Source organism: Oncorhynchus kisutch, linkage group LG15, assembly GCF_002021735.2.
Source record: "Oncorhynchus kisutch isolate 150728-3 linkage group LG15, Okis_V2, whole genome shotgun sequence".
Lineage (NCBI taxonomy): Eukaryota > Metazoa > Chordata > Actinopteri > Salmoniformes > Salmonidae > Oncorhynchus > Oncorhynchus kisutch.
In genome coordinates this window covers 80,418,489-80,432,271 of record NC_034188.2, presented here as the reverse complement: position 1 = coordinate 80,432,271, position 13,783 = coordinate 80,418,489, and positions in this window count along the sequence as shown.

The window sequence follows — 13,783 nt, the reverse complement described above, 5'->3', positions numbered from 1 at the left end:
AATACAGACTTTTTTGGGGGGTTTTGACCCCCCCTTTGTTCAGGGACACATTATTCCATTTATTTTAGTCACATGTCTGTGGAACTTGTTCAGTTTATGTCTCAGTTGTTGAATATTATGTTCATACAAATATTAACGCGTGAAGTTTGCAGAAAATAAACACAATTGACAGTGAGAGGACGTTTCTTTTTTTGCTGAGTTTAGAAACACAGAATACAAGGTTCTCTTCCCCTGTTCTCTTTGCTTCCCTTATGGGCGGCAGGTTACCTAGCGCTTGAAAGCTTTGGGCCAGAAATAAAAAATGTCTCTGTTTTGAATCCCCGAGCTGGTAAGGTTGAAGTAATCTGTTGTTCTGCCTTTGAGCAAGGCAGTTAACCCCCAAAAGCAACAGCTACCCGGGGACTTCGATTAAGGCATCCTCCCCCCTCTGATTAGAAGTTACATTATGAAGACAAATTCCCCCATTCTTGATCTATCTCTCTCTAATTGCATGTTTCCAGAGATGACGTTTTGCGCGTCATTTAACAGTGTGATTCCCTCACCCCAGAGTGAGGTGTCTTTGTCTGATTTCACAGAACCTCTCTCAGATATGAGACAGCGATAGTGAGACCACACACACACACACACCTACGCAAGCTCACACACACACACGCTGAAGGTCTACCTGCTAATTTGTAATAATCGATTGTGAATTGTAGTGCTGATATGTGAGAGAGACAGAGAGAGTCCCCTGTGACTTCTAAAAGAAGGAGTGAGAGAAAAGGGGAGGGAGAGAAGGAGTGAGATCTAAAGAAGTTATGTCTGTTGAGGGACTGTGGTTGAGGAGGTGTATAGGGACATATATGGACATCTTTATGTGGTGTGGAATACACACACACACACACACACACACACACACACACAAGAGAAAGCCTAGTTGGACAACCGGTTACTGAACTAGTGTAACGTCAATAAGACTCACTTTACAGCATATGTGTTTGATTCTGAGGCCAGAAGGCATACTCTAACTGTGAATAAAACACACAAAATGGAATCAATAGTCAGGCCCAGGGGAAGGCTGTGAAAGAAATAGTGCTAGCGCTGCCTAGTCTGATCAATAGATGTATGAGTAGCTACTACCATCTCAAATATAGAGCACGTTTTCAAAGGAGATCCCAGAATATCAACTTCCATTTAGAAGCAGTGTGAGTGAGTCATCATCCAGACTGGAGCAGGACTGAAGAGGTACTCAGAATATGAATCACTCTCTGAAGGCAGAGCCAGGGCCATGGGCACTCAGCACTCCCAACCCACTCCTTCACATCTGCACACACAGTAGGGGCTGGATCAGGGGGCTTAGAGGTTTGGTGCTAGGGGAATAGGGACTATGCGTATGGGCTAGGGGAAGGGGCTAGTGTGTTAGAGGAATAGGGGCTGAAGTTAGAATCCTTAGTTGCCTCATCCACTTTTGGACTAATAAATGAATGATATACAATGGCTTGCTAAAGTATTCACCCTCTGCATTTTTCCTATTTCGTTGCCTTACAACCTGGAATTAAAATCGTTTTTTTGGGGTTTGTATCATTTGATTTACACAACATGCCTACCACTTTGAAGATGCAAAATATTTTTTCTTGTGAAACAAACAAGAAATAAGACAAAAAAACTGAAAACTTGAGCGTGCATAACTATTCATCGCCCCAAAAGTAATACTTTGAAGAGCCCCATTTTGCAGTAATTACATCTGCAAGTCTCTTGGGGTACGTCACTATAAGCTTGGCACATCTAGCCACTGGGATTTTTTCCCATTCTTCAAGGCAAAACTGCTCCAGCTCCTTCAAGCTGGGTGGGTTCCGCTGGTGAACAGCATTCGTTAAGTCATACCACAGATTCTCAATTGGATTGAGGTCTGGGCTTTGACTAGGCCATTCCAAGACATTTATATGTTTCCTGTTAAACCACTCAAGTGTTGCTTTAGCAGTATGCTACGGGTCATTGTCCTGCTGGAAGGTGAACCTCCATCTCTGTCTCAAGTCTCTGGAAGACTGAAACAGGTTTCCCTCAAAGATTTCCCTGCATTTAGTGCCATCCATCATTCCTTCAATTCTGACCAGTTTCCCAGTCCCTTCCGATGAAAAACATCCCCACAGCATGTTGCTGTCACCACCATGCTTACCTGTGGGGATGTTGTTTTTGGGTGATGAGAGGTGTTGGGTTTGTGCCAAACATTGAGTTTTTCTTGATGGCCAAAAAGCTCAATTTAGCCTCGTCTGACCAGAGTACATTCGTCCATATGTTTGGGGGGTCTACCACATGCCTTTTGGCATTTTTTCTTTAAGCAATGGCTTTTTTCTGACTACTCTTCCGTAAAGCCCAGTTCTGTGGAGTATACAGCTTAAAGTGGTCCTATGGACAGATACTCCAATCTCTGCTGTGTCATGCCTTGGTCATAGTATTTTGTGTTTTCGTTATATATTTGGTCAGGCCAGGGTGTGACATGGGTTATTTTGTTGTGTTTCGTATTGGGGTTTTGTAGGCATTGGGATTGCGGCTGAGTAGGGGTGTAGCATAGGTTTGGCTGCCTGAGGCGGTTCTCAATCAGAGTCAGGTGATTCTCGTTGTCTCTGATTGGGAACCATATTTAGGTAGCCGGGGTTTCATGTGTATTTTGTGGGTGATTGTTCCTGTCTTTGTGTTTGCACCAGATAGGGCTGTTTCGGTTTTCACATTACGTTTATTGTTTTTGTAAGTTCTGCATGGAGCAGCCTGAGCTGTCAATCTGCATAGAGCTGCCAGTCTGCATGGAGCAGCCAAAGCTGCCAGTCTGCATGGAGCAGCCAGAGCTGCCAGTTTGCATGGAGCAGCCAGAGCTGTCAGTCTGCATAGAGCTGCCAGTCTGCATGGAGCAGCCAAAGCTGCCAGTCTGCATGGAGCAGCCAAAGCTGCCAGTCTGCATGGAGCAGCCAGAGCTGCCAGTTTGCATGGAGCAGCCAGAGCTGTCAGTCTGCATAGAGCTGCCAGTCTGCATGGAGCAGCCAGAGCTGCCAGTCTGCATGGAGCAGCCAGAGCAGCTAGATCCGCCAGTCAACCAGATTCTTCCAGATCTGCCAGTCAACCAGATTCTTCCAGATCTGCCAGTCAGCCATGATCTTCCAGATCTGCTAGTCAACCAGACTCTTCCAGATCCGCCAGCCAGCCAGGATCTGCCGGAGCCAACTACCTGCCTGAGCTTCATCTCAGTACTGGGCTTCCTCTCAGTACTGGGCTTCCCCTCAGTCCCGAGCTGCCTCAGTCCCGAGCTGCCCCTCAGTCCTGAGCTGCCCCTCAGTCCAGTGGGGTTCTGGGTGAGGACTATTAGGCCATGGTCGGCGGCGAGAGTGGATTATCCCAGGATGAGAAGGGGAGGAACTATGACATTAATGGAGTGGGGTCCACGTCCCGAGCCGGAGCCGCCACCATGGACAGACGCCCACCCGGACCCTCCCTATGGTTTTGAGGTGCGTCCGGGAGTCCGCACCTTAGGGGGGGGGGGGTTCTGTCACGCCTTGGTCATAGTATTTTGTGTTTTTGTTATATATTTGGTCAAGCCAGGGTGTGACATGGGTTATTTTGTTGTGTTTCGTATTGGGGTTTTGTAGGCATTGGGATTGCGGCTGAGTAGGGGTGTAGCATAGGTTTGGCTGCCTGAGGCGGTTCTCAATCAGAGTCAGGTGATTCTCGTTGTCTCTGATTGGGAACCATATTCAGGTAGCCGGGGTTTCACTGTGTATGTTGTGGGTGATTGTTCCTGTCTTTGTGTTTGCACCAGATAGGGCTGTTTCGGTTTTCACATTACGTTTATTGTTTTTGTAAGTTCGTGTTTCTTTATTATTTAATAAACATGGATTGCAAATAGCCACGCTGCATTTTGGTCCGACTCTCCTTCGACAGAAGAAAGCCATTACATGCTGTGGAGCTTTGCAGCTCCTTCAGGGTTATCTTTGGTCTCTTTGTTGCCTCTGATCAATGCCCTCCTTGCCTGGTCCGTGAGTTTTGGTGGGCGGCCCTCTCTTGGCAGGTTTGTTGTCGTGCCATATTCTTTCAATTTTTTAATAATGGATTTAATGGTGCTCCGTGGTATGTTAAATTTTCTAACCCAACCCTGATCTTTACTTCTCCACAACTTTGTCCCTGACCTGTTTGTAGAGCTACTTGGTCATGGTGCCGCTTGCTTGGTGGTGCCCCTTGCTTAGTGGTGTTGCAGACTCTGGGGCCTTTCAGAACAGGTATATATATACTGAGATCATGTGACACTTAGATTGCACACAGGTGGACATTATTTAACTAACTATGTGACTTCTGAAGGTAATTGGTTGCACCAGATCTTATTTAGGGGCTTCATAGCAAAGGGGGTGAATGCATATGCAGGCACCACTTTTCCGTTTTTAATTATTTTACTTTTTTTTTTTCAATTCACTTCACCAATTTGGACTATTTTGTGTATGTTCATTACATGAAATCCAAATAAAAATCTGTTTAAATTACAGGTTGTAATGCAACAAAATAGGAAAAATGCCAAGGGGGATGAATACTTTTGCATTGCACCATACACTGAGCATACAAAACATTAGGACAGACTGACCAGGTGAATCCAAGTGAAAGCTATGCTCCCTTATTGATGTCACTTGTTAAATCACTTCAATCAGTGGAGATTTAAAAAAAAAAAAAACTATTTAACTAGGCAAGTCAGTTAAGAACAAATTCTTATTTTCAATAACGGCCTAGGAATAGTGGGTTAACTGCCTGTTCAGGGGCAGAACAAAAGATTTGTACCTTGTCAGCTCGGGGGTTTGAACTTGCAACCTTCCGGTTACTAGTCCAACACGCTAACCACTAGGCTACCCTGACGCCCCAGATGAAGGGGAGGAAACCGGTTAAAGAAGGATTTTTAAGCCTTGAGACAATTGAGACATGGGTTGTGTATGTGTACCATTCAGAGGGTGAATGGGAAAGAAACAAAGTCACTTTGAATGGGTTATGGTGGTAGGTGCCAGGTCCACCGGTTTGTGTCAAGAACTGCCACGCTGCTGAGTTTTTCATGCTCAACAGTTTTTCGTGTGTATCAAGAATGGTACACCTCCCAAAGGACAACCAACCAACTTGTCACAACTGTGGGAAGCATTGGAGTCCATCCCACAACGAATTGAGGCTGTTCTGAGGGCAAAATGGGCAGCTACAACTCAGTATTAGGAAGGTGTTGTTTATGAACCAGGTCCTACCTTGAAAAAGCCCTTAGGATAATGGTCTCAGGATGCAGCGGCAGTAAAGCTCTCAGAATGTGTGTGTATGCTTTTGTGGGCGAAAGAGAGTGTGAGAGAGAGAGTGTGCGTATGTGATTGAGAGAGTGTGTGTGCGAGAGAGAGATAGAGAGTGTGTATGAGAGAGAGAGTGTGTGTATGTCATAGAGAGAGAGAGAGAGAGAGACACACAGAGAGAGAGAGTGTGTGTGCGAGAGAGAGAGAGAGTGTGTGTGTATGCTTTAGTGGGCGAAAGAGAGAGTGTGTGAGAGAGAGAGTGTGCGTATGTGATTGAGAGAGTGTGTGTGCGAGAGAGAGATAGAGAGTGTGTATGAGAGAGAGAGTGTGTGTATGTCATAGAGAGAGAGAGAGACACACAGAGAGAGAGAGTGTGTGTGCGAGAGAGAGAGAGAGAGAGTGTGTGTGTGTGTATGTCATAGAGAGAGAGAGAGACAGAGAGAGTGTGTGAGAGAGAGAGAGAGAGGGAGAGAGAGAGAGAGAGAGAGAGAGAGTGTGTGTGTGTGTGTGTATGTCATAGAGAGAGAGACAGAGAGAGTGTGTGTGTGTGAGAGAGGGAGAGAGAGTGTGTATGAGAGAGAGAGAGAGAGAGAGAGAGAGAGAGAGTGTGTGTGAGTGTGTTTATGATGGGGTGCTTGATGGCTCAAATGGCCTTGGCAGAGAGGAGGGAACAGAAAGTATGGGTCAGCAATGCCGTTCCCCGCTGAGTCAACGGACTCGTCTAGCATCACACACAGCACACAATACCATCATGTGCTTGACAGTATGTTGTATGTGAGTGAGTGTGTCTTACCCGTGCCCTTCGTTTGACTGGAAATTAGACGTAGGCTGAGTGCCAGTATGGGTGCTCCCAACGCCATCTAGCAGCACTATGTTGAAACTGCTGACAGAAGGTAGGTCTACGGCCCACTCTCCAAACAACTTCCCACTGCCTCACACACCTGATACCAATATGGTGGGAACTGGATTCACGTAGAAGACCAGCTGGAGTCATCCCTATATTACTGGTAGTAGAAGACCAGCTGGAGTCATCCCTATATTACTGGTAGTAGAAGACCAGCTGGAGTCATCCCTATATTACTGGTAGTAGAAGGCCAGATGGAGTCATCCCTATATTACTGGTAGTAGAAGGCCAGATGGAGTCATCCCTATATTACTGGTAGTAGAAGACCAGCTGGAGTCATCCCTATATTACTGGTAGTAGAAGACCAGCTGGAGTCATCCCAGTTGAAGACATGAGAAGGTCATTAACAGGTGTGGGGTGGTGGAAGAGAAGACAGGGGGAGGTCCTTATCAGGTGTGGGGTGGTGGAAGAGAAGACAGGGGGAGGTCCTTATCAGGTGTGGGGCGGTGGAAGAGAAGACAGGGGGAGGTCCTTATCAGGTGTGGGGTGGTGGAAGAGAAGACAAGGGGAGGTCCTTATCAGGTGTGGGGTGGTGGAAGAGAAGACAGGGGGAGGTCCTTATCAGGTGTGGGGTGGTGGAAGAGAAGACATGAGGAGGTCCTTATCAGGTGTGGGGTGGTGGGAGAGAAGACATGAGGAGGTCCTTATCAGGTGTGGGTGGTGGAAGAGAAGACAGAAGTATGGAGGTGTGAGGTATGGGAGTTCTTGTGATGAGGCGGGGTGGTTTGGGTGAGTTGGTGTGTGTGTGGGCGTGCATGCAGGCGAGCGTGGAACTGTGTGATTGGTCAATTGGAAGCAGTGGTTGTCATGGCAACAGAGCATTCTGGAACACTGTCTCATTCCTTAGGATCCGAATCCCCACAGAATCTCAACCATCTCTCTCTCGCTAGCTCTCTCTCTCCCACTCTTATCCTCACTACATCTTTCCCCTCTCCCTCCCTACTTCCCCAATCTACTCCAGTCAGTTAGATGTAAATAGCCACCTTCACCCCTCATACTCACTCACCCTCACCCCTCATACTCACTCACCCTCCCCATCATATTCACCCCTCATACTCACCCCCCCCCCCCATACTCAGCCTCCCCCTCATACTCAGCCTCCCCCTCATACTCAGCCTCCCCCTCATACTCACCCTCACCCCTCATACTCACCCTCCCCATCATATTCACCCCTCATACTCACCCTCACCCCTCATACTCACCCTCCCATCATATTCACCCCTCATACTCACCTCCCCATCATATTCACCCCTCATACTCACCCTCCCCATCATATTCACCCCTCATACTCACCCTCCCCATCATATTCACCCCTCATACTCACCCTCACCCCTCATACTCACCCTCCCCATCATATTCACCCCTCATACTCACCCTCACCCCTCATACTCACCCTCCCCATCATATTCACCCCTCATACTCACCCTCCCCATCATATTCACCCCTCATACTCACCCTCACCCCTCATACTCACCCTCCCCATCATATTCACCCCTCATACTCACACTCCGCATCATACTCCCCCTCCCCACCATACTCACCCCTCATTCTCACCCCTCATATTCACCCTCCCCATCATACTTACCCCTCACACTCACCCTCCCCATCATAATCACCCCTCACTCTCCCCCTCATACTCACCCTCCCTATCATACTCACCCCTCATACTCACACTTCGCATCATTCTCACCCCTCACTCTCCCCATCATACTCATCCTCTCCATCATACTCACCCTATCCATCATACTCACCCCTCATACTCACACTCCCCCTCATACTCACCCTCCCCATCACACTCACCCCATCATATTCACCCCTCATTCTCACCCCTCATACTCAACCGCCCCATCATACTCACTCTCCCCCTCATACTCACTCTCCCCCTCATACTCACTCTCCCCCTCATTCTCACCATCCCCATCAAACTCACTCTCCCCCTCATACTCACCCTCCCCATCATACTCACCCCATCATACTCACCCCTCATTCTCACCCTTCATTCTCCCCCTCCCCCTCATACTCACCCCTCATTCTCACCCTCCCCCTCATACTCAGCCTCCCCATCATATTCACCCCTCATTCTCACCCATCATTCTCCCCCTCCCCCTCATTCTCAGCCTCCCCATCATACTCACTCTCCCCCTCATATTCACCCCTCATACTACCCCTCCCCCTCATACTCCCCCTCATACCCCCCTCCCACTCATACTTACCCTCCCCATCATACTTACCCCTCATACTCACACTTCACATCATTCTCACCCCTCATACTCACCCCTCATACTCACCCTCCCCCTCATACTCAGCCTCCCCCTCATACTCACCCTCCCCCTCATATTCACCCCTCATACTCCCCCTACCCCTCATACTCAGCCTCCCCCTCATACTCAGCCTCCCCATCATATTCACCCCTCATACTCCCCCTCCCCCTCATACTCACCCTCCCCATCATACTCACCCTCCCCCTCATACTCAGCCTCCCCATCATATTCACCCCTCATACTCCCCCTCCCCCTCATACTCAGCCTCCCCCTCATATTCACCCCTCATACTCACCCTCCCAATCATATGCACCATCCCCCTCAAACTCACACTCCCCATCATACTCACCCCTCACTCTCCCCATCATACTCACCCCTCATACTCACCCTCCCCATCAATCTCCCCATCATACTCTCCCCATCATACTCACCCCTCATTGTCACCCCTCATACTCACACTCCCCCTCATACTCCCCCTCCCTCTCATACTCACCCCTCATACTCACACTCCCCCTCATACTCACCCCATCATACTCACACTCCTTCTCATACTCACCTCTCATACTCACCCCTGATTCTCACCCCTCATACTCACACTCCCCATCATACTCACCCCTCATACTCTCCCTCCCCATCATTCTCCCCCTCCCCTTCATTCTCACCCCTCATACTCACCCTCCTCATCATACTCACCTCATACTCTTCATCATACTCACCCCTCATTCTCACACTCCCCCTCACTCCCCCTCTCCCTCATACTCACCCTCCCCATCATACTCACTCTCCCCCTCATACTCACGCCATCATACTCTCCCTCCCCATCATTTCCCCCCTCCCCTTCATTCTCACCCCTCATACTCACCCCTCATACTCTCCCTCCCCATCATTTCCCCCCTCCCCTTCATTCTCACTCCTCATACTCACCCTCCCCATCATACTCACCCCATCATACTCACCCCATCATACTCACCCTCCCCTTCATTCTCACCCCTCATACTCCCCCGCCCCATCATTCTCACCCTCCCCCTGATACTCAACCCTCATACTCACCCTCCCCATCATATTCACCATCCCCCTCAAACTCACACTCCCCATCATACTCACCCCTCACTCTCCCCCTCATACTCACTCTCCCCATCATACTCTCCCCATCATACTCACCCCTCATTGTCACCCCTCATACTCACACTCCCCATCATACTCACCCCTCACTCTCCCCCTCATACCCACCCTCCCCATCATAATCACCCCTCATACTCACCCCATCACACTCACCCTCACCATCATACTCACCCCTCATTCTCACCCCTCATACTCTCCCTCCCTATCATAATCACCCCTCATACTCACCCCATCATACTCCCCCTCATACTCACCCTCACCATCATACTCACCCCTCATGCTCACACTCCCCCTCATACCTGCCCTCCCCCTCATACTCACCCTCCCCATCATACTCACACTCCCTCTCATTCTCACCCCATCATACTCTCCTCTCATTCTCACCCCTCATACTCACACTCCCCCTCCCCCTCCCCATCATACTCACTCTCCCCCTCATACTCACGCCATCATACTCTCCTCTCATTCTCACCCCTCATACTCTCCCTCCCCATCATTTCCCCCCTCCCCTTCATTCTCACCCCTCATACTCACCCCTCATACTCTCCCTCCCCATCATTTCCCCCCTCCCCTTCATTCTCACCCCTCATACTCACCCCATCATACTCTCCCCATCATACTCTCCTCTCATTCTCACCCCTCACACTCACACTCCCCCTCACACTCCCCCTCACACTCCCCCTCATACTCACCCCATCATACTCTCCCTCCCCATAATTTCCCCCCACCGCTCATACTAACCTCACCCCTCATACTCACCCTCACCCCTCATACTCACCATCACCCCTCATACCCACCCTCATTAATTGATAACTTTGTCCCAAATGGTTCCCTATTTAGTGTACTACTTTTGACCAGGGCCTACAGGGCTAGTAGTGCACTAAATAGGGAATACGGTGTCATTTGGGACATTACCTTTTTTGTTTCTGTCTGACTGCCTCCGTAACCCCCAGACACAGAAATACATTAGATAAATGTGTTTCTGTATTACAGCTCGATGCCTTACAGAATCCCATTCCTCTCTCGCTGTCTGTCCACACTGTGATTTATTGTAATATTAGAGAGTGGTCACTGTCTGAGAGAGAATAACCAACAGCACACAGGAACACCTGATGCCCCAGACGACACTCCTTTTTTCAGATTAGAGAGAGAAATGGGGAGCAAGATAGTGCAGGAGAGAGAGATACAGGAGAGAAAGAGAGAAATGGGGAGCAAGAGAGTTGAAGAGCAGGAGAGAGAGATACAGGAGAGAAAGAGAGAAATGGGGGAGGAATGAGAGACAGCAACTGAGAGGGAGGGAGGTCTGTTTTTAAAACGAATGTCCATGCAATGTCACTGTGTCGTTCTAAAACCTTGCTCCTACTGCGATCCTTCCCTCAATCCCTCCATCAGGAAAGAGGAGGAGGAGTATCCGAAGGAGAGAGTATTGACCTCCTTCCACCTCCTCAGCTATGTCATTAGGAAAGTATTGAAAGCTTGCCTGTCTCGCCTTGCCCCGTGGGATGCTGGATAATTCTCTGTTTATGAGGTTTTATTGGGTATCTATCGGTTCATGACCCCGGATCTCTGTGGCGTCTGTAACCCCTGACAGCTCTAGGATTATAGCGACCTATTCAGAAAAGTTTTCCAGAAAAGACCAACTACACTTGACAGAATAGGTTTTCTCACAGGAGCTGTGGGCCCTTTGGGGTTGTAGTGTGGGAATGGTTCAGTCACTGCTTAATTCACTAGCACCAGCGCGCTTCAATCAAATGTATTTATAAAGCCCTTTTTACATCAGCTGATGTCACAAAGTGCTTATACAGAAACCCAGCCTAAAACCCCAAACAGCAAGCAATGAAGATGTAGAAGCACGGTGGCTTGGAAAAACTCCCTAGAAAGGCAGGAACCTAGGAAGAACCCTAGAGAATAACTAGGCTCTGAGAGGTGGCCAGTCCTCTTCTGGCTGTGCCGGGTGGAGATTATAAGAGTACATGGAACAATAAGGCCAGATTCTTCTTCAAGATGTTCAAACGTTCATAGATGACCAGCAGGGTCAAATAATAATCACAGTGGTTGTAGAGGGTGCAACAGGTCAGCACCTCAGGAGTAAATGTCAGTTGGCTTTTCATAGCTGAGCATTCAGAGGTCGAGAGAGAGAGTCGAAAACAGCAGATCCAGGACAAGGTAGCACATCCGGTGAACGGGTCACCGCAGGCAGAACAGTTGAATCTGAATCAGCAGCACGACCAGATGCCTTGCCGTTCACCTTCACATCCCTGGGCCAGAATATACTCAATCATAGGATCTACTGAAAAGTCTTCTAAAGACTTAAAGGTTGAGACCGAGTCTGCGTCTCTCACCTGGATAGGCAGACCATTCCATAAAAATGGAGCTCTATAGGGGAAAGCCCTGCCTCCAGCTGTTTGCTTAGAAATTCTAGGGACAGTTAGAAAGGCCTGCGTCTTGTGACCGTAGCATACGTGTAGGTATGTACGGCAGGACAAAATTGGAGAGATAGGTAGGAGCAAGTCCATGTAATGCTTTGTAGGTTAGCAGTAAAACCTTGGAATAAGCCCTACCTTTAACAGGAAGCCAGTGTAGAGAGGCTAGTACTGGAATAATATGATCAATGTTTAGTCATGTTCTAGTCAAGATTCTAGCAGCAGTGTTTAGCACTAACTGAAGTTTATTTAGTCTTTATCCAGATAGCCGGAAAGTAGAGCATTGCAGTAGTCTAATCTAGAAGTGACAAAAGCATGGATACATTTTTCAGCATAATTTCTGGATAGAAACATTCCAATTTTTGCAATGTTACAAAGATTTTAAAAAAGCTGCCCTTGAAATATTCTTCATTTGTTTGTCAAAAGAGACGACTGTACAACCATCAAGATGAATTGTCAGATTCAACAGCAGATCTCTTTGTTTCTTGGGACACTAGAACTGGCATCTCTAGTTAAATTGCAGCCATCCACTTCCTTATGTCTGAAACACAGGCTTCCAGGGTAGGCAATTTTGGGGCTTCACCATGTTTCCTTAAAATTGGCAGCTGTGTGTCATCCACATAGCAGTGAAAATTGAGATTGTGTTTCCAAATGGCATCACCAAGAGTTAGAAAATATAGTGAAAACAATAGTGGTCCTAAATACTAAATCTACATCAGCCTGCATTACACCATCTGTAAACATCTGTCCTGCTACTCACTAGAGGACCGCAATGTCAGACGGACCAGGAAGTCACCAACAGGAAGTCTGCACGCCTCCCCCCTCCCTCCAGCCCTCCTTCAATCCCTCCCTCTCTCACTTTCTCTCTCCCTCCCTCTTCTTTGCTGACTACCTCCCCCCTCCCTCCAGAAACAGCTGTCCCACTCATACGCTCCTCCTGAACACCACACTCATCTCCTTCTTTTATGCCTTCTTTCTTACCTAATGCTTTGATTTAGTGCCAGGGGTTGGCATCATTCCGCCTGGGCACCCTTCTCTAGGGTCCTCTGTCTGTCACAGGAGAGAGCTTCTTCTCCTCTGAGTGTGTGTGTGTGTCTTGTGTTCCATGTGAGCTCATCCAGGCCCTTATAAGGATATACTCAGCTATAAGAGATTTAGTTTCAATCAGCATTGGCCTTGCAGACCAGGACAAAGACTGTTTATAGCTGAATGAAGCGTGATACATCTCTGCATTGTTACTTTGAGATATAAGATATTTGTGAAGCTCAGTAAGTAGGAAATAAAGAGATTGGAGCTGTTTGTGAAGCTCAGTAAGTAGGAAGTAAAGAGATTGGAGCTGTTTGTGAAGCTCAGTAAGTAGGAAGTAAAGAGATTGGAGCTGTTTGTGAAGCTCAGTAAGTAGGAAATAAAGGGATTGGAGCTGTTTGTGAAGCTCAGTAAGTAGGAAATAAAGGGATTGGAGCTGTTTGTGAAGCTCAGTAAGTAGGAAGTAAAGAGATTGGAGCTGTTTGTGATGCTCCCAGTAAGTAGGAAATAAAAAGCAGGTCATTAAGTAATCAGCCGGTGTGACCCGGTAGAGCTACGCTGCCCAGACGTCTAGCCTGATTTGGCACTGCTGGTTAATGGAGCGAGCGGGGCTGTGGCAGGGCTCCCGGTAAATCCCTCTTGGCAGCCCGTTAAACGACTAGCCAGCCGAGCCGAACACAAACAAATGAGAAGAGATTTAAAACATCACATAATACAGAGAAAGAGATAGGGGGAGAATGGGGTGAAAGACAGAGAGAAAGAGAGGGGGAGAAT